Source organism: Chlamydotis macqueenii, chromosome 11 (assembly GCF_036417535.1).
Source record: "Chlamydotis macqueenii isolate bChlMac1 chromosome 11, bChlMac1.mat, whole genome shotgun sequence".
In the NCBI taxonomy this organism is placed as follows: Eukaryota; Metazoa; Chordata; class Aves; order Otidiformes; family Otididae; genus Chlamydotis; species Chlamydotis macqueenii.
This window is the reverse complement of record NC_141566.1, coordinates 20,842,370-20,863,428: the sequence shown is the minus strand read 5'-3', so window position 1 is coordinate 20,863,428 and position 21,059 is coordinate 20,842,370. Positions and strand designations below refer to the sequence as shown.

The following is a 21,059-nucleotide window of genomic DNA, read 5'->3' as shown; positions in this document are numbered from 1 at the left end:
AGGCCAGGTACCAGGTTCTAAATGAGCACTGCTCCATTGACTTCAGACAGGGTATGAAAATTGATTCAACGGAGCGCCATCAGTTCTTGCCAGCTGAGTATCTGTCGCTCTAATCACAACTAAAAAGATTTTCTTAGTCAATTAAAGGCTTGAAGCCTTTACTCACTCACACAAAATCCCCGTTGAAGTCGGTGCTAACAATGCATTCATTTGAATCTCAACAAACCGCCGTGCACGCCGTGCCTGGTGGCACGGTTGGTCCCATATACCGAAATACGCGCTCCCGCCGTCTCAAGGCATTGAAGGAGCAATACGTACCGTTCCATAGCGTCTCACGTGGCCCAGAATAACACCTGACTACCATCCGATTCTGACACGTTTTTTTAGTCACTGACAAAAAAATTAGCACATTCATTATTTTTGCTAACGGGAGTATGAGCTATATGAAGAAAACATGTACCTATGTTGACAGGATGGGAGTACTTTAATTTCCAAATTACATACATAAATAAATCAAGCCATATAACCTGATAAATGAAAGATTATGAAAATAGTAATATCCTGCAAAATCTTGAAAGGCATCATAATTCCTCAAACAATTATCTTCTGTCATATTTGTGAGTAGCCCATGTAGCTCAAGAACAGAAAATACAAATGTGCTCCTTTAAAATTCATGAAACCACTCATTCTGTCATAAAAGCAGGCATCTTTCATGGCTACTTATTTCACACAGTCTCATAACTAATACTGACAGATACTTGGAATGCAGAAAGAAATGAGCGCTGGACAAAGAAGGCGAGCTGCTCAATTCTTACATTTTAATGCTTAAAACAGAAAATAAAATCCTATGTTATATACCCTTACAGAATTTCTGGTATAATTAAATTAAAATTTGTAGATAAAAATGAGATTGTACAAAGGCTGGTGGTACACTGCTACCAGGATTGGGCTGTGCTGCATCCATGACAACAGGATGGAAGGTTGCTTTTAATACTATTATCTTACATACCCACAGCTGAATGCTAATGCAGCTATACTGAGGAAATCAAGTTTCAGATCTGTATCCACTGAACTTACATCCACCAGGCAGGGAGTTTAAAAGCCAGGCTAGCGTACAAAGACCAATATTAGAGCTCTGTCAACTCCCCAAAGGTCAGATGTTTCAAAAGGTATACACAAATATTAATTGTCAGGTAGTTCTGTACTGAAGACCAGAACTGAGGCAAAAATCAGGTTTTGTGACCATAATTTCCTTCCAATTTTATTTCATAAAACGGAGGGGCAGAAGAAAACAAAGATTAACTCAGATCAATTTATGTTCTGAACACTGACACACGATGATGCTGCTTCTTATGAACATTGCCTCAGAAAGGGATTTACCTGTTTTCCTCAGTGAAGGAGATGGAAAATGTGTGGAAAAGCAGCTGGGCAGCCTTATTTTCCAGCAGGTACCAACAGTTCAGCTCCCGATCCCAGCCTGCCCCTTGGCTGCATGAGGGACCTCTGCTGTATCCAGGGGACCAGGGTCCCATGGGCACCTCTATAACTGCCCAGCCCCTTCTACAGACATGGTCTCCAACTTCTCAATTAATCTTGTTCTGGATTTTAAAAATACAGTTTGCTTTAAAATTATTATTAAAAAAAAAACCCAAGTTACTATTTTTTTGGGCAATCAGCTTAGTATTTCCCAAATAAAAAAAATTTCTGAGCTGTCTTGCAAAATCAATGCATCTCTTCCCTATTGGTGCCAACAAAATCAAAACAGTTCAGTAAGACCCCAGGGGAAGAAGCCCTCTAAAGCCGTGTTCCAGCAGAAGTGATAGCGTGTGACTGGCAACACTGATCTGTCTTCTAGAAGGTGAAGACGGCCTCACAAACACATTAGACTCTCCTTAGTCCACAGATAATTTTCAGACCACTACTCTCCAACCTACTATGCAACTCCAAACTCTTTGAGCTACTGCAAATTATTTGAGCTACTGACCACTTTCCTACAACAGGCTGTAACCTGTTGTTACCCAAATCCAACTTATTTATAAAACATTGGCTCATATGTCATATACTCCGTGCAACTAATTTTTATGTGCCATACAAGGTTGTTGCAGCCAACTCTTCCTCTGCCGTGCTGTTGGTCTATCTCCTATTGTAATCAGGCGTGTGGACATTCTGGCAGGTAAAAATGTCCCACGTTTTTGTTAACACATTCTTAGAGTTGCTACACATGAAATAAATAATATCTAAATAAATATAATAAAATTAATATAATAAAATAATCCCAATCAACTGAACTAAAATAATGAGAAGAGGCACTTCTGGTGGAGGCTTCTCAAGTCCAAAACGTATACTTGCAGAAGACCAACCCAGTTATCATGGAAATGAGGGTTCACTAAGAAACCACTGCAGAAGTGCCATTCCCAAGAGGTTTTTTTTCCCCTGTTCACCCTTTCTCTTCAAAGGCACGGCTTCAATGAGGCAGCAAAAAGATGCTTCATTTAAGGAAAAGTAAAAGGTGGCGACAACGGTCACAACAACAAAAGCGTTGGCCTCTAAGTGGCAGAATGACAAAAAAGTTGCAGCGGTTTATGATATTGTAATTGAAAAAAAAGTATTAAGTTGTTAGTGGAAGTGTATTTAAGAAAAGCTCCATACATGGATGTAATAGAAAATTAATCCTCAGAGCCCAGAAAGTCCCTGAGGATGTAGAATCCATCACAAAGTTACCTCCTGTCCCAGATTTTCTTCTTGCTTTCCTCTGCTGACAACAGTTGTCTTTTCATTAGAGTATTTGATATCAATTTACTCAGACACCAGGGGCAAAAAAGGATTTCACTTTCTTCATCTGAAAGACACTGATCCAGAGAATTAGTACTTTGAACAGATGTCAGGGTAAAATAGTGACACATTTTCTAAACTAACAACCACAGGTAGCCACAGCAAATTGTCCAAAGCCTCTCAGGGCTGCCCTGGCAGCCACGGCTCTCCTGAATTTCTGATGATTCTGGTGCAAACAACATCCCTAATGGTAAAGGTATCTCCTTCCAGCCAGCTCTTGAGGTCGTTCATGTTTCTAAATTAACCCCATAAAGAAATGTCACAATTTTTAATGTCCTCTCTCACATATTGCCCATTTCATCCTAAGCATCACTGCATCTTGGTGGAAGAGTGGAAAATGAAGGTGGGAACCCGAGAGGTCCAGGAACAAACCCCTCTTCATCAGCAGGGCACCTACACCATGGGCATGCAAGCCTCTGTACTCAGTACATCGCTGACCTATGATGATCCCTCATACACAACACAGATCTGCCAGGGTTTGGACTCACCGAGTCTACTAATAAGGTAGAAAAAAAAAAAACAACCACCAGTTATTTTTATCAGAAGACTTGGGGATCAAACAGAGACAACCAATTTATTCCAGCAGAAACCAATACATCACCTGAGAACACTTGCATAAAAGGTTTCTCTCCAAAAACAGAAAGAAAACGGAAAAGCATCGGTTATTGCTGTCCCTCCGTCATCCTTTATCACACTACTTTGAAACTGCAAACACCCATATTTTATCCCATAGTCATTTTGCAACACAGAAATTACCTGAAAACACAAATCCAGCTTCACTCAGGTGAAAAGCTCTTTCTCTCATAAAGAACCCTGATCTGGGATGGGACCCATGGGTGGGAGAAGGAACGATGATCCCAGTGGTCCTCCCACCCCGAGGGCATAGGATGATACTCCCTGGGATGCTGAACCAGAGGTACGGGGCTGAATCTGTTCCCAGCCCCCATGATTTTGACTGCCAGGCCAGGCAGGAAAAATGCACAAAAAAAAATAAAAATTAAATCTCTTCAGACACCACATTTGGAAGATTTCATTTCAGCTTCAGCTTCTTCCACTGAACATTGGACTTGGTGCTTTTTCCAGTCAACTCTGCTTTTTTTTTTGAAAACAAAAGACTAAAGATATTCAGCCACCTTCAAAAACAAACCTTTAAAGAAAGTTACTATTTCTATTCTGGAAGCTGGTCTGAATGATTAGAATAAAAATCCTCAAACCAACTTAATACTTCCTGTATTTGAATAATTTGGGTATGCAAGTGTGTAATAGTTTGAATATTTTTACTTGATACTTTAAAAACAGATAGTTGATTCAGTTACAATTCTTTAGTATTTACTTCAGAAAAATTCTGAGGTCATATTGTTGTTTATGAAAAAAAAAATCATATTCTCTCAGTCCAATAGTTTTCCTGTTGTCAGCAGTTAATGCTGTCTTCCACTCAGATATTCAGTTTTCATTTTAAATGATCTCTCTCACATTTTACTCTTCTTTTCCTTAAACAGATATTCCTGTTTTGCCAAAAACACACCATTATTTGTATTTGTATTATTAATATAGAAGTTTTACACGACAGGGAAGTTATGGGTGAGCTAGCTGCTCAGGCTGATGCTGAAAAATCCGCTCTGTAAACATTGACATTGTTACAGCATCATAAAATTACAGAGTCGAATCCTGTAAATGTGAAAATACTCAAGTTACTCATTTATCGGTGTCTGCGAAGCCAGTCACTTGTTGCTGCACAGTACAACGCTCCCGTTATGGGAGCTCAGCCTTCCCACCACATGGCTTTTCCCTTCCCCGCGTAGCTGAGGAGCTTTGGGTCCTGAAACGTAAACTCAACTCAATCTCCACCCAATGACTTCAGATACATTTTTCCCATTTTTGACCAATTCTCTGGGTTTTTTTTCCCCAATAATCGCCTGGCCGGCTTTTTCCCGGCGGCGTTCGCAGGGCAGAGCAGGGCTTTCCCTCCTCCTCCGGCTGCCTGGCAAGCGGCCCATCTGGCACCCATGTGACAGCCCTTGCTATGTGGGATCTGGCGGAAAAGTGCCACATTACCAGTAGCAATCACCGCCGTAAACAGCGCAACGACACACAAAGAAATGACTTCCAGATCAGGGTTTGGGGTTTTCTTCCCCCCAAAGATGTGGAGAAAGCATATGTATAAGACATCACTTTTTTTTTTTACTGCAGCTCGCAGTGGTGATAATATAACGTGGATCTGCAGTAATGTGTTTTCTTTAAGCCACCCATTCCTCTCCGAAGGCTTTAACACCGCAAGGTCTCGCTCCCAGCCGCATCGCTGAAGGTATTTGATGCATAACGCTTCGTAGCGTAGGATCCAACATTAACCCAGCTGAGTTTAATGTATGTACCCTTTAGGATTCGCCGCATTACGGGCGGAAGGGAGCTATATAAACAGACTTTGGGAGGGAAAAAAAAAAAAAAAAAAAAAAAGAAAAAGAAAGCATTGCTCGCATTTTTTCAAAGCTGCCTGAGGCAGTTATAAGTTACATAAAGTTGCTCCTGTTCCTGTTGCACTTATGCCAAAGTTATCTGAGGTGACTAGCATAAAGTGACAACTCCAAACTTGGAAAATAAAGGTTCCTAAATGGGACCTTTTCAGACACAAGAAACCAGAATACAACTGCCAGCCCACAAAGTAAGACAGGACTTCAAAATTTCATTGTAACCGGGAAGGTTATCCTAAGATTTTTTTTTTAAATATACAAAACATCTATACTTAAAACCAGAGTAATTACTTGTCGATTAGCAGAGTATGAAAGAAACTCTTCTTATTTCCAATAGTTGCACTCATGGGCTTCATTTAGACACTTGTGTAATAATCTGAATATTTAGCTTTTCTGAGTATTTATTCCCTACACTCATGACTTCTAGAAATCCTTCGACATCTATCACACTAGAAAGAGAAGATAAAATGAGAGATATTCTGGGGAAAATTACTCCCTTTTCTTAACATTCTTCTTCCCCCCACACACACATTCTCCATTTCCCACACACATTTTTAAGGCACCGCAATGCAAGTTTTCAGGAGTTAAATCTACGAGAGAAATCTAAAAGAAAGGATCTTTTAAAACAATCAAGACAAAAATAAAAGTCATCCCTAACTAAATAAAATGGTAAAAAGTTGTACATCTTTTGTGTCCTTTAAGAGAGAGAGGAATGATTAAAAATGTACCCAGAGCCATGAATGCCATTTTACTGTCATTTCCTTTGATTAACCTTCACCTGACCTCAATCCCTAAGGCAATTTCAGTTTCTTTTTGTTCTTTCGTTTAAATTCTTCAGTACACCAGGTGAGTACGTCTCCGTCCCTACAGAACATTCACGGAGAGCGGATTGGTTTTGGAGAGGATTTCACAGAAAATGTTTGCTCTGGAGAATCGTTTGCAAAAACCTTAACATGGAGAACAACAGGTCACTTTTACTCCAAAACTGGGATTTTTACAATCCCTGTGGAATTACATAATGACTTTTTCTAAGTATTAGTTAAAACATAATTGAGCAAACCACACCAGTTTACACCAGAACAGGAGCTCGGCGCTGCTGGCCAGTACAGACTTACCAACCCTATGATGTTGATGGTTCTTACCAACATCTCTGCTCTGCATCTGTAACTATGTCTGCTTCTGCATGAGTTATAAAATGTAACTTTCCCACTAGAATGGGAAAAAAGCCAGCATGCATCACAGCTTAAAAAACAGATATGAACTCTGATCCAGCGTTCAGTATTTGCACAGAAATCTTATAGTACAATTCTTTCTTATTTTAAAACTCACTATTTTTCAATTTGCTTTGCCATCGTGGGGGTTGAGTAGAAATCATGAGATGCTGCATACTCAAGACTCCATTCTTCAAACTTTAAACTGTATAATAAAAAAATTAACAAACTGGGAAAGGGAAAAAAAGTATCTGCAAAAATCATACAAGATCTGTAAAATATGCCTGATGATGAAATACTAAGGAACTCTGACCTATTTAGTTCATCAAAGACTGACTTAAGGGATGAGTCAATCCTCATCCATAAGAATTGAGATGATGTTGATGCTTCTGACAGCACATTTTTAATCTATCAGGAAAAGATATGAAATTCAACGGTCAAATTAAGCCTAGAATCAAGGTACAAAGTTTTAGCTGTTAGGAATCACTATGAGCCACTGTACCAGCTTGCTCTGGAGTATCTCTTCATCACACATGGCCTTCATTATTATTCCAAAAAACATTCTGTAACATAAGGAGAAGCTATGGATTCGATGCAGGCTATGCTCTTTGCATCCTGACTGGATTCATAAAATCTCCATTTTGTATTGTTCATTCCAGATGAATTTTCAGGATTTAAAAAAAAAAAAAAAAAAGGTCCCAAGCTGTGACAGAAATCACCAACATTTCTTGCAAACTGCCATCCCAAAAAGTTCACTTTGAATCAATTGAAATGTATAGGCATGAATAATTTTGAAATGTTTTATTTCCTCTGGCCTTTTTAAGTTTCATTTTCTTGCTATCCGGAGATTAAAAAAATGAGATTAAACACAAGCCAGTTGGCTTTCAAAATACTAAAGTTGACTACCGTGGCAATTTCCGAACTCTACCGTTGTAAAGGAGGTGATTCATTAACTCTGATCCTCTCCTGTTGGTAATTTTATTCTCCACAAACTGGCACTTCCTGACAACACGAAGGAGTTGCAAGAGAAGAGTCCTGCTGATCTCAGTCATGGTCCTTTTCTGATCTTAAATATTTAATAATGTTCATAAAACAATTAATATGCACTCTTCAAATTCATCTCCAACCGCGTTTATGCAAGCTCTGCTTCCTTTTCATTTCTAGATACGTCCAGTGAGTGACACCAGCTCTGCACATTAGACTGGGTTGTCTAATCTGTGATGGATTCTGCACAGTTTTCCACTACAACATCTCCACCAAGTTCTCTGTTAAAATGGCCAGATCTTGAACGACAGATGTACTCACCTGACAGAGCGCAACGCTTAAATGGAGGAACAAAAGGATCTGAAACCGCCTCGGGGAGGGAGGTCAGGTGAAGGTTAATCAAAGGAAATGACAGTTAGATGGTATGCACTGCCCTTGAGATTACATATGTGTGTTTTGTTGGGAAATATTTAACTGTTTTACCTCTATTTAGGAAGAAACCAAAATAAAGTGCATATACAAAAAAAATGTGCAGAAGAATCCATAGATGCATCTCAGCCCAGTAGAGCTTGCACTAGTGGGATGCAAACTCACCAACTGAGAGGCAAAGCAAGACAAAAGATGACAACTCTTCATGTGGTTTCACTGTTATAAAACCTTTCACTATGGTAAAATACAACACAGTAGCTGGGGAGCTTGGGAAATTGAATACAGTTCTCATATTTATCCCCAGTATTAAGTAGTCTTCTCCCAAAATGGGTGCTGGAGCTAACGAGGGAAGACTACAGCTGGAAAATACTGTAGAAGTCTACAGAAACTAATTTGTGTCTTGTAATGAACTTGGTTTGGCCATGATCCTGCCTCATTTGTATTTCCTTTCCAACAATTTTCCCACATTTGTATTTTTACTTTCAATAGTGCTTCCAAAAACTGATTTTAAGCTTGCACGTATGTAGAAAGGGGTTTTTAAATACACTCTCCTCAAACATTCAATAACAAAATTCATTCTAGTATTTGTCCTCAATTAACTGAGGAATTAAACCAAGACCACATGACTTATCCATCACAAATAAGTAACACCCTGAATTCTGATTTCTAGTTGTGATTAAAAAAAAAAAAAAAAACAACAACTAGTCAATAGAACTCATGAAAAAATTTGACAACTATTTTTTTTTGTTCTTCCCACAGAATAAAGGCAAAATTCACTGAATGAATTATTAATTACAAGTTGTTCATCCAGCTCTACTAAAAACTAATCTATTTCTCTTTTTAAGCATCAAAAAAGTCTTTCAAATATAAGTTGCAATAATGAAATATGGCAGCAGATCTTGAAATGTGCCCTTCCCCAGTCTGCGGATACGTAAAAGGTTACCGTACCAGAGTTATTAATCCCCCATCACTCTGACAATTGATTTTGAACGCAGTCTGTTGCAGTCTTTATCATGTAAGATCATAAATGTTCAAAACTAATTTATTGCTCTTTGTTCCACCTGGCAAAAATACATTGTCAAACTGAGCTGGGTTGACGCAAAGATGCAGATGGGTACGTAAGCCTTATTTTTATCCGCATCTGCAAATTCGTTTGCAATACCTGTGTGTGGTTAGAAACAGTCACAAAGGAGCAAAGAGAGAGGAAGAGATTATGCTGTCTTTGATCAACAGGAAATATTTGCCCAAATAGCAATAGGTATTTATTTTAAAATTAATGGGGAAGAGGCGTTATTTTAATTTGTCAGTATCGATATTTTTGGTTTGCACTCTGTTCCCTGGTATCGGCCACATTTCCAAAAGTAACCATCTGAAAGCACTTGCTCTATGTGCATGTTGACATAGACACCAGGCAAGGATTCCCCACGAACCAATAAGGGATACCCAAAACCTTCCATCTGACATGGCTTTTCTTCTTAATTAGTAATTGGGAAGCCTGAACCAATTCCACTCATACTGAAAATTCCTGAACTTGCCTTTCCTGTATGCGGCAGTTGCCACCGCTCCTGCCCATGCCGGAGAGTACAAACCTCCAAAGAAAGACAAACCAGAAAAGGAGGGAAGAAGGGCCAAAAGGGAGAAAAGGATCAGCTTTACACTGATGTAACACGTTCATTTGCAAAGACGAAGGGTTGTCTTTAAGGATCAAAAAGAATATATTACAAGGAAGTTTATTTTAAGAATAAAATCCTGTCCCACGGAGCAAGCATTCTATAATGAATGAATAACACATTTTCTAAAGGCTACTGCTGAAGTAGGGAACTGAAACATGAAAAATAAAGACAGAGAAGAAAAACAGAAGAGCATTTCACATCAAAAATTGCCCATCCAGAAGTCTCCGTTTCTCATAGTTTCTAAAGTAATTTTTCTCAGTAGAAAGATGAACCTGTAAAATTACCGTTCTTTTCAAAATAACCCCATAATACTTCTTTAATAACACTTTTCAATCTCACGTATTTTACAGTCCAAGAATACGAACTCCATCTTTCGATTATCTAGAGACGGAATCATTTAATTGTCCTGGCAAGTTTACTCTGTTTGAATGATTATTTTTACCACGATTGTGAAGAAGGAGAGCTATCTGACTGCATGCTAGAGCTGCTGCATTCATGACGTGTAGACATCTGTATGATATTGAAATTCATTTCCAGTATAAAACAGTTAACAGAATAACCCTAGATAAAGGCAAGTATAATATTAATTTCATTCTTTTTGTTGGCGATGTTGTAAAGTCCGTTGCTCAAGTAAAGAGCGCTTTTCTGAGCCAGATACAAATTGATTTTACCATTCCTCAAATATGAATTTTAAAAGTCAACTAAAGGCTACAACAGCTTTGAAACATTTCAGTGATTGTTTTAATTACCTATCATACAGCTGTGAGACACTGCAAAAGGGAGGGGTGGAGAGAGAAGGGAGAACACCACCTGGTCTATTACCAATTGCTTTTCTGACATAAAGAAAAAAAAAAATACTTTCCAAGCACTCAGATCAGCAAAAAGCTCTGCAAAGTCAACACAGACTTTCTTTGTCAGTACGTTAATGTGGTATTTTTATTCTGGACTATGCGTTTTCATTCTGGCGATAACCACTTTCACTGTTAAATAAAACCACCCAGTCTCCAAACATCAAATATATGAATTCCGACAGCTTTTAAAGCTTGCTTTTCCACCCAAAGTTGATGCACAAGCTACAATAAGTTGCTAAAGGCACACACGGGACTTCTTTCCAGGATCTCATTCTCTAGTAAAAAAAAGCTCGCTCACTTTTACACGCAACTACACAAAAAAGGCGTATTTTTTGTCATTCCAACCCTTAATAGAATGGGGATCTAGAGGCTATCAGGACTTCTGGTGGCCTTTGACACCCTGCCTTCCAGCACCTCAGCAATCAGTCAGTGCGGGGGGTAACAAAAGACCGCTCGAATGTACAGTTGTCATCCCCACGCTACATCTGTTGGCCATGCCATTAGGAAGCGTTGACCCCGTCATTTCACCTAAACACTGCTGAAATCAACAACAACAAAAACAGAAATGAAAAAGGAAACCGGATGTCAAAAGTCAGGTCAGCACGTTCTATTTGCACATGTGTCAGTAAAGATAGAAGGAATCGCTGAATTAAATTAAATCAAAGCAAACCTGCTAATTAAAACAGCTAAAATTATGTTTGTGAAGATGTGTGACTGGTTTCCTGCTTATCTGCAAATAAGCCTCCCCGTAATATAAACATGTTGCTATCTCCACTTCATTTATAATAAGTCTTTAGGCAGATTGTAATTAGTATTTTGAGTTTCTAATACAAGATCTGCTCTTGCTGGAAAAATATTTTTCTTGACCATCAGAATACTTCTTATTTCTGCTTCGCTCTCAAGGGTTCTCACCTGTTCTTCTCACGCCGGTCAAAGTCTTGTGTCCAATTTGTCTGAAGCAAATTGTTCGGGTGTGTGTCTGAATACCGTCATCTTCGTAATGTATTGCTTGTAGTTAACCACAAACGCAGGCGTTGGATTCAACTCCACCTACAAGCCAAACCAGAAATTATTACCAGTTTTGCTTGGATTTATTCTGTGGTTTGCTTTTCATACCATATTGAAAGAACGAGCAAAATTATCCAGTTAGGAAGTAGAAGAACAGGGTCAAAAAGAAAGTTCTGCACAAAAATTATACTATTTACAAAAATCAATTTTTTGTTTCTGTTTTACTTATTCCCAAGTTCCCGATGCATAATTTTATACAAACCCAATTACATAGCTCAGTGATTTACTGGCAAAGCTGGCCAGAAGAAATTATCTGGCTTTAGCTAATGGGTATGCCTATTTACAATCAAAACAAATCCATAGAAAAATGCAAAACGGCCACAAAGAAAAAAAAAAAAGGTCAAGTCAGAAATGCATCAGAAGGGACATAGAACGCCAGCTGAATAAAGTTCACCTTATGTGATGTTTTCACCGGAGAAGCGATAAACCGTGGTCACGAGTACGGATTCAGTCTTTCAGATCACGCACTATTTATTTGTTCCAGTATTTCACCTGAAGCACGGATGGCGTTTCACTGGCTTGGAAAGCACGGCGTTTTCTTTTTGCCCTTTTTGTATTTTTTTTTTTTCTAGGATTAGTTTGCACAGCTAACGGATGCATGGACTGACTTCAGCAGGGTTACTCAGCTGTTTACAGTTACCCACGGGCTTGGGCAGGTTTTTTTCAATCCGGGGCTGTGAGGCATTAGGCCACGGAGCGGCATGTGCATCCCATTAACCAATGGCCACGCAACTGGAGTGTGATCCGATACTGGCATCTTGAACACGAAAATTGTAATAATGGCTGTGTATTACTTACGCTGACAAATATGTATTTTTTTTCGTTGAAACACTTCTGAAACAGTAAAGAACGCCCTGGGAGGAGCGCAGGCTCTTTTTTACATGGATTGTACAAAGTGAAATTTCTAAGCCAAAAATACAAATGAAACATTTATGATTTTTTAATTGCACAATAAATAATTTCGGATTATTTTATATATTCTCCCTGAAGTGACCACTGGGCACAACTCTCAGGCAGAGGTTTCGTTGGACATGGCCCAGAGTTCGTTTACTCACTTACCTCAGAGCAACCGCCTCCTAAAAACGCATCAAATTGCAAATGTGCTAACCCCCAAATTTTGCTGTAATTGCATGCGCCAGCACTAAGTCCTGCATCAATATGAAACCCCACCGATGTCAGCATGACTTGTGACAACACAAGACTTCCCTCCCCTCGGTACAGCTATAAAACGGGATCCGCGGTGAGTGTGTTTGAATTATGTGGATTATATACGATTAAACAGATTTGGATTAAATCACGGCGACGGGCTGTCTTCGCAAGAACATACTGTCGGGACCTCATTGATGTGCGGTAATCAAGGTGACCTTACAGACTCGTTACAACTCTGATCACCTTCAGTGGATGAGGATTTTTTTCTTTTTACTCTGCAAAGATCAGGCTGCAAGATGTAAGGAGTTAAAACGCTGCCGCTTTCCTGATGAATAGTTTTCATGCCTTAAAATTATGATTCAGGCAACCAAGAGCAATCTTTCTTGCAGGGGAAGCCAATCTCAGCTAAACTCCTTGAGCTGGGTTTCATTCATCAGGATGGAAAATACGGCTGGTGCCTTGTCCTAGCACGCGAGAAAATCCCAGAAAAGGAGAACAACATCCGAACAGAGAAATGCGCCAAAATCCTGCCCAACTCAAGTTTGCCCTTCGTTACATCATTGCATTATCTCACCTAATTTTTTAAAAGCATGGAATATTGCTGTGAAACCTTACTTTTTATTACTGTGGTTAGTCTCCATTTAACCCACAAATACAGCCTATTGTTTCTGGTACACGTGGACAGGAGGGTTAACCATCAACAACAGAAATTTCTTCCTCGCTGGAATAGCACAGATACAGCTGAAAAAAGAAATTTGGTGACACAATTCTGCAGTAACCAGAGCTGAACCGATAACTCCAGAGGCTTCGGACAACTCGCAGGCTGTAGCTCCAGCAGAATGGCTTTCACAGCTCGGGAGCGCGTGGCTTGTGGATGCTGATGCACATCCTCACGTTTAACACCGGTAACATTTGGCAACCAGTGCCGCAGAGGTCATCCTGAGGGTACGGAGGAAAAAGACCTAACGGATATAAAAAAGAAGGGAAAAAAAATAAAAAAGAGCCAGGCTGCTGAAGTCTGGGGGTTTGGCAGAGTAACAGAGATAATCAGCAGCACAGCTCTCCTGCACCGAGGCTTTCCGATTTCCGCGCAGAACCCTATGCCTCTCTCCTTTGGACTAAGCAGCCCAGGAGTTCCTGGATCCTTGTGTAATGTCGAAGAGAAAGAGGGAGAAAAAGGGAAAGTAATGGTAACAGGAATACTTTACTGAAGTTTACTGCAAGTTACACATCTGCTCAAAACGGTTTTTAGCCCAAGATACCACATAAAAATTTCAAAAGGCTTGTTGGGGGTGGAAAGCTGTTACATAATCTGTTAACGCTTCAAACCGTTTGTGCTGCATTGTCTCTCTTACGGACACGAGGAGCAAACGTTTTGCTCTGAACCTCTGTGTTCACATCTGTGTTGAAGGACTTGGGTTCCGCACCCAAGCTGCGGCAAAGCCAGGGGTCTGGAAACTTCCACTTCTTTAACATCCACCTCTAAGCGAGTCCCCCACCCTGCCCGCTCCCCCACCAAGGACGTTTTTAGTAAGATTGCTGTGCAGCTAATTACATTACCATGGCATCCGAGTACCACACAGTCACAAGACCTACTTCTTTTAACAGCCCCTGGGTTTGTAGAGAGGAGTTAATCAGGAAACATCCCGACATTTGGAGAGCTGAGGTCGAGTTGTTTGTCCAACGTCACCGCCGAAGAGGCACTGGGCAGGAAACTGCTCACCACGAAGTAGCTGCCAGAATGGACTGGGTGCCAAAGCAGCTGCGCGACCACCAGCTTCACCAACCACCATGCCCCCAGAGCTGCTCTCAGGGGACACTGCTGGGACTCCGAGAGGAAACCTTGGGCAAACAGAGCGAAATACCTGCTTGCCACCCGCACTCAGCAGCCTCCAGCTAGGCCATCGGCTCTCACAGCAGCATCAGGCTGAACCGATGGCCCCAGGACCTTGCCAGCTTCCCTGAGCCCTTCCTTAGCAGGTCCTGGCACCTTCTTCTGCAAAAGCAAGTGAGATGTTTGGGCAGCCTGCCCCCAGGCAGAGCTCGCCCTGCAGACACCCATGCCAAGCGTTGCAGGCCATGCCTCTGCTTGCTCTGCAACAAACACATTTCTGTGGCAAACGTCAGGGAACTGGGGTTTTTAACAGGGCCAACTTCACCAGTCCTCCTGCGCGGTCTTGGGGCTGGAGTTGTGCTGTGGGTTATTCAGATAGGATTCCTTGACTATGAGCTTCCTATAGAAGATGGAACAAAATGAGCTACCGCTTGCATGGGTTTCCCATGTGTCCTAACTGACATGACCTTGCCTCAGACAGCCATTCTGATCCCCTTTCGTGAAGCACTAACTGGAAGAGCTATTTTCTCCGTGCTATTCCTCCACGCAGAACAGGATTACTTCTTATTTTAAATGCCTCTCGCAGAGTTCTCTCATCTGTTTCCATTTGCTTCCTCTAACAAACTCTTTAGTCACATCTGTGCCACTGGAAGAGTTTGGTCATGACTTCCTGCGGCCTGTTGTTTATAGGCCTAGTACTGCTATTAGGTCAGTTTAAACCTTGAAGAGTTGCGTGTTCTCTTTGGGGTTGCCATCTCTGACTGCTTTGATGCTAAAATGTTTCTTCCCGTACACTTGCACAGAATTTCACCAGATAATTATTAAAAAGCAACTACAACAAAACCTGGCTTGGAGGGCTTATGCCCGGCTTGTGGAGAGCACACCCTGCCCAGTCCCAGTCCCACCATCAGCACCACAGGCTTTGAGATGGAAACAGGCTCAACCACAGCAGCTTGGCAGGCTCAAGATTTATTTAATTATCAACAAACTCACAGTACTGCTTCCTGAACCTGTCAGCCAGCTGAACTAAGACGACCAGCTGAATACCCAGACATATCCTGCCACTGAACTATCTTACTGGATAAGGCTGACCTCTAATAAAACTGAGACAGGACTTCAAATAGCCAGGAGTGGAGGATTTTGGCCAAAGGTGCAACCCACTAAGATAAAATTTGTTCAAACCTTTGCCAAAAAACCATGGACATCATGTTGTTGCTTGGCTCTACGTTACTCAACATGCAATACATACGGTAGCAGGCAGATTAATTAATACAGATAACAGAAACTGTAGCATATAATCATGAAAGAGAGAGCTGAAATCACAAGGGACTATGGTTTCCCTATGGCACAGTGGTTTGGTTTTTTTTAAAAGTCTCCAGTTCCTTTTCAACAGTATTTTTAGAGAAATAGCAGTCGGCCAGATACAGCCGTTGGATAGTCAGTGGTGGAGAGAGAGAGAGTGAAGAAAACCCTGCTCCTGACAATCAGCATCCACGCTTTAAGCCACAGAAGAAACAGCTGCCGAGCTGTTCATTAGAGAAGGGATTTGCCAAACACACTCCCTGATGCTCTGTTACACAAGGTATTCTCTCCTTGCACAGAGATGCGGTCTGAAAGCATTCGTATTTAATTCTCCCATCCCCCTAAATCTTCTCCACAAAGGACACCGTCACCACCAAAGCTCTGTGACGAGGATCGTTTCTATATCTGACAACCTTTAAACCCCCACAGAAAGGGAAAGGGAAGCAGCAAAGCTCTCTGAAGAGCTCTTTGGTGGAACAAGCAGAATTACGAGCAGCAGGAGAAACAGGAGTAATTAAGACAACGGTCTATCTGTATCTCACAGCCGACGGAGTGAAGCTGCAAGTTCGCTCTTGGCAAGGTGCGAGCGGAGGAAAGAACCGAGCGGACGGTTTCTAATGTTGCTGTTGAAAAGCCAGCCCAGGAAAAAAAAAGGCTAAAGGGACAATTTCATTAACAAGGAGGAGGTAGGTTGGCCTAAGAGAGCGGTTAGATGCGGACTCGTAACATTAAAGGAACAGGTCAACAGCTATCCGTAACAAGACAAGCAGTCGTTGGGGGAGCCAGCCAACGTGCCACTACTTGCTGCTCTTAAAAGAAAACACTCTTAAATTATCTGTCTGTGGGTTATAGACAAAATTAAAGCTGCAGAATTGCACAGTGGCACAAAACAAAGCTGCAAAGTTGGATCAAGGCCGCAGGAGAGCAGGCCATGACGCTTTCCAAGGTGCGACCCAAAACAGCGGCTGGTTTTAGGCGGGTGATGTTCATCCCAAGCCAGCGCGGCGGCCAGGCCACTGCCCTGGCTCCTGCCCATGGGCCAACCAGAGTGCTCCCGCACAAGCTCCGCTGCGAGGATGCGGACTGGCAGGACCACTCTGCCGGGATGCCGTTGGGGCTGGAACCACTGCACGGAGGGGCCTGATCCGCTTCCGCGCTGCGGCTCCTCCGACAAGCTCAGAAACTCGATTTCACTCCTTCCTCCGGCGCTCGGCATGCTCCAGCGATTCCCCAGCTGGCAGGCCGGCCCTTTGTGGCTACGGCAGCATAGTTTATAGCAGCCCTGAGGCTGTGTTTTCCATCCAGTGTATATAAGTGAATTAGTGGAAAATTTGAGCTTACACAAATCACAGAGCCAGCGCGCAGTTTGTCATGGCCAGGCAGCCTTTTCTCAGGGCTGGAGCTGCAGTAGAGAAACAGGGGGCTGCATCCGTGATTCCTGCATTACGGCTGGGATTAGAGCTGGGAAGGGATGGGCTTAGTAGAGAGGAGGGCGGGGGAACCAAAAAAAAAAAAAAAACAACACAACAGCAGCTCCCATATGTACATAGATTGAAGGTATGGCCAGCACAGTCACCCAGGGCTTGCAGCCAAAAAGATCGATGCACGGTTATTCGGAAGGAGCAGCCTTCCTCCCCGGCCTCCCAGACTCCATCTGTGTGAAGGAGGAGATGGGAATGACACAGGGCATGAGATATTTGGGCTGGAGAAGCAGCAGAGGGGTTGCTCCAGATTTACATTATTGTGCACGAGAGCAGCGTTTGCCCGGATGACAAGAGCCATAGCAAAGGCAGAGGCAGAGGGCACCAAGCGAGGGGTCAAATCTATGCGAGATGGGGGACAGGGGAGACTGGGAGGAGCCAAAAAAACCTCTCACTCTGGTTTTCAAGCAATTGGCCCGGTATGCCTCTCACAACATCTCTTAGAGCCGAGTTTCTTGCTACGCTCTCACCGAGTGCCCCGGCAGCTACTCCTTGCTGCTACGCCTTTCTTTATGTGCGCCTACAAGTCCCAGCCCTTCTCAAGCGTTTGTGTGGCCCTGTCAGCAGCGACAGCTCTAATTTACCTGAAAAAAATAACCCTGGAGTTCATGCTTTGCGTTGAAGCACAGCATAGGTATTCCCTGTCTCCTCCTCCTTCCCCTCTTTCTCAGCCAGCACCACAGCAAGTGATGGATCGTGCCGTTCCTGACCACTCCACCACTTGTTTGGTGTGGAGAGTCTGAAGCCAAGTGTTTTCTCGCTACCAACCATTCTCTGCTGTTTCCTCTCCTACAAAGCAGTGCGAGGAGCCTGCGTTGCCCTTTCCCGCACAAGGCTGAGGGGAAGCCGGCTTCTGCGTATTTCAAATCACAAGCTCTAATGGCTCCTTAAAATACACACTTCCATTCAGCCCATAAATCAAAATAGATCATCAAATCCTGCTTATAGACCTAAATCCTGCTTACACCCTTGTGTAGCTCCATTATGGACCTGGGGTGACACACTGCCTGTGTATTTCTGCCTCCAGCTTTCGCCACATCCTGGCGCTGATTGAGAGCACCAGAGTGTGTAGCCCTTAAAAATTCAAAAATTTCTCACTTTCCTGAGCACTAAAATGCATCTGAAATTAGAAAAAATGGCCTCCTGTCATTTTGTTGACTCGCCAATGAGTTTATTTACTCGCTCATCCCACAGAGCAGTTGTTTCATGGAGATGCAAAAATGTTTAATATTCCACGGCGAGGCCAGGCGGAGCTACCTGAGCCTCACCCCTGTGCCACGCAAAGACAATCAGAAGGCTGAAACCACTCATCAGCTGCTTTCCGTGAGCATCTTCACCATTCTTTGGGATATATACCACCAGAAAGCGAGCTCAGAATTTCATATTATTATCATATTACAGACGGCATTCCTTTGATAAAGGGTCAAAGATCAAGAAGACAAGAAAAATAAGGAAATAAAACCCAGCAACGGTCAGATCTTTAGTTGGCATAATTGGACACTGAAGTCCACGGAATCGTGTCCATTAGCAGGAGTGGGTGATCTGACCCATATGCTTACCACTTTCAAGTACAAAGATTAAAACAACACACCTAACAGCAGAAATGGGTTATATTACATTTCAGAGAGGCTTGGCTTGCTGAAAATTCGGAAGAAATTTTCAGCCTGCCGTCATAAAGACTTCAAGGCTGTTTACCCAAAACTTCTCGGTAGCTCCTTCTAAAAAAGGATGATGAGCAACCATGTTCAGCAACACGGATTTTTAATGTAATCTCTTTACAGTTTTAGAACAATTTCCAGAATAGAACATTTTTTAAAATGTCCTGAGCCTTTAGCATTCTCACTTTGATCATCTCCCATCATGTTATGGTTCAGAACAGAACGTGATGGAGCCAGGCTAACGAATCTGCCAGAAGTGACATCAGAAAGCCAAGTGACCTGAAAAAAAAAAAAAATGCTCTATTTGAGCACCACGCTCTTCTTGAACATTTTCCTTTTTATGTTTTTTATACATTTTAATTGATGTTTCACTTTCACTGGATATATTTTGCTTGCGTGAAGGCTCAGAGCTTGTTCTCAGAAAAAAAAAAAACTCCTGTTGAAAACAAAAGGAGCCTTATTTGACCAAGGGAAGACTGTAGGAGGTCCTCAGATAACAATAGCTAACAATTCCTTTTGGGGTCCAACGGTTTAAATAATGAACACTTTCTTAGGAGGTGAAATCTAAATAATAATTGTGGATTTTGCAGTCTGTGGATTTTGCAGTCTGCTAACCTGATGCGAGCAGACAGCTGCAAAAATGAAGTGATATCAATGATAAAAATTTTCTTTCTACGTTCAGGCAGAAGGGATTGCATAGTCGCACGGGGCAAATCCCGCTGGCCTGCGAGCACCAGGCGGTCCTTACGGTGACTGACATGGCACTACTGAGCAGCGGACATACCGACGCAGCATCTATTTACTTCAAATATTCTTTAGCACCTCACATTAAATTTTCACATATATAGCTTGCATTCCTTTCGAAAATTTCATCTACACAACAGCATTTATGGCCCTTTAATTCAAGCCACGTTAGAACTTGGTTAAAAAAAAAAAAAAAAAACTACGTTGTAATGATAGCTCCCCCCGCCCCCACCTGATGTAGAAATAGATAATTTCTGGTACTAAAAGTGATTAAATTTGGTGCATTTCCAACTTGTATTTTAACAATGCATTACCTCCTGAATTGCTGCATAAATATTAATAGACAGCCTGATATGGAACTTTTGCCCGTAATGCCCTTGGAGAACCGTCATCACGGCGAGTGGAGCAAAAGAGATGAGACGACGGTGGCCCTGTCCCCCAGCTTTGCAGAGCAACCCTAGGTCAGGCACTTTCCATGCAGCGCACAGACGAGCGATATCTCCAAGCCTAGACTTTGCCTAGTAGGAGATGAAAATCCTGTAGACATTGATCTGCCTAGAACTCATCTGAAACACCACCAAAATTTTCCTTTGATGTCAAGAAGAGCTACACTGATTTTTTTTCCGAAGTAGCCAGACTTAGCTTTTGACATAGCATACTTTTAAATTTCATCTGTGGATAGTTGCTATTCTAATCACCTCCAAAATGATTAGATGGCATCTATCTACCTGAATTTCGTCCCTCTGCTACAGTCTCGTTAGAAGCCACAATTGCTCTGGCTACCATTTAAAAGAAGCCAAGTGGCTACAAGACCCCCTGAAGACATGCTCAGCCTTCTTGAAAACTGGCCAAGTATTTATATCCCTAAAAAACGGGCTTTGGGGCTGAAATTCGGGATATCCTTCTGGAAAACCTTTTTGGCCAGCCTTTCTGGTCCACCGTAAGCCGTGCTTCTGCTTTCTCAGAAGATGACACTGTTGATTTTTGTCACTCTAATGCAAGAACCTCCCTCGAAACCTCAAAATGCTGGCAAGGAGAAAAGATTTCTGTTTGCAAACATCCAGGGCACAGCTGTGTTCTGGACACCGGTGGACTATGCTAAGGGTTAAGTTAATTTAACTTTCAGAGTTCGAAAGCTATGAAAGTTTAATCGCAGATGAACTCCAGTGGGCAGTTCGGTGGCTCACAGACAAATGTTCTCATTTTTATTCTTTATAGGCAGTGCTCAAATCATCATAAACCATATTTAAAGAGGGAGAAATTTCATGAGGGGAGGGAGCTGCTTTATGTGATAGAATCAGAGAAAAAGGCAACTCGCCGGTTTAAAATTTAAATCCGACAAAATTACCAGGAATGCTGCTGGAAAGAGAACGCC

General features: G+C 42.0%; 1 protein-coding gene and 1 long non-coding RNA gene across 2 annotated transcripts in view; both read right to left on the bottom strand.

Annotated features, from left to right (window-relative positions):
• RPS6KA6 (ribosomal protein S6 kinase A6) overlaps positions 1 to 21,059 on the bottom strand; it is a 254,402-nt gene that overhangs the window by 135,764 nt on the left and 97,579 nt on the right. The gene's annotated exons all lie outside the window — the stretch shown is intronic.
• The window catches only part of LOC147599416 (uncharacterized), a 40,405-nt gene that overhangs the window by 5,081 nt on the left and 14,265 nt on the right, over positions 1 to 21,059 (bottom strand). Inside the window, exon 2 of the long non-coding RNA XR_015259660.1 lies at positions 11,361 to 11,498. This is a non-coding gene — a long non-coding RNA (uncharacterized LOC147599416). The remainder of the gene's footprint in view (positions 1 to 11,360; positions 11,499 to 21,059) is intronic.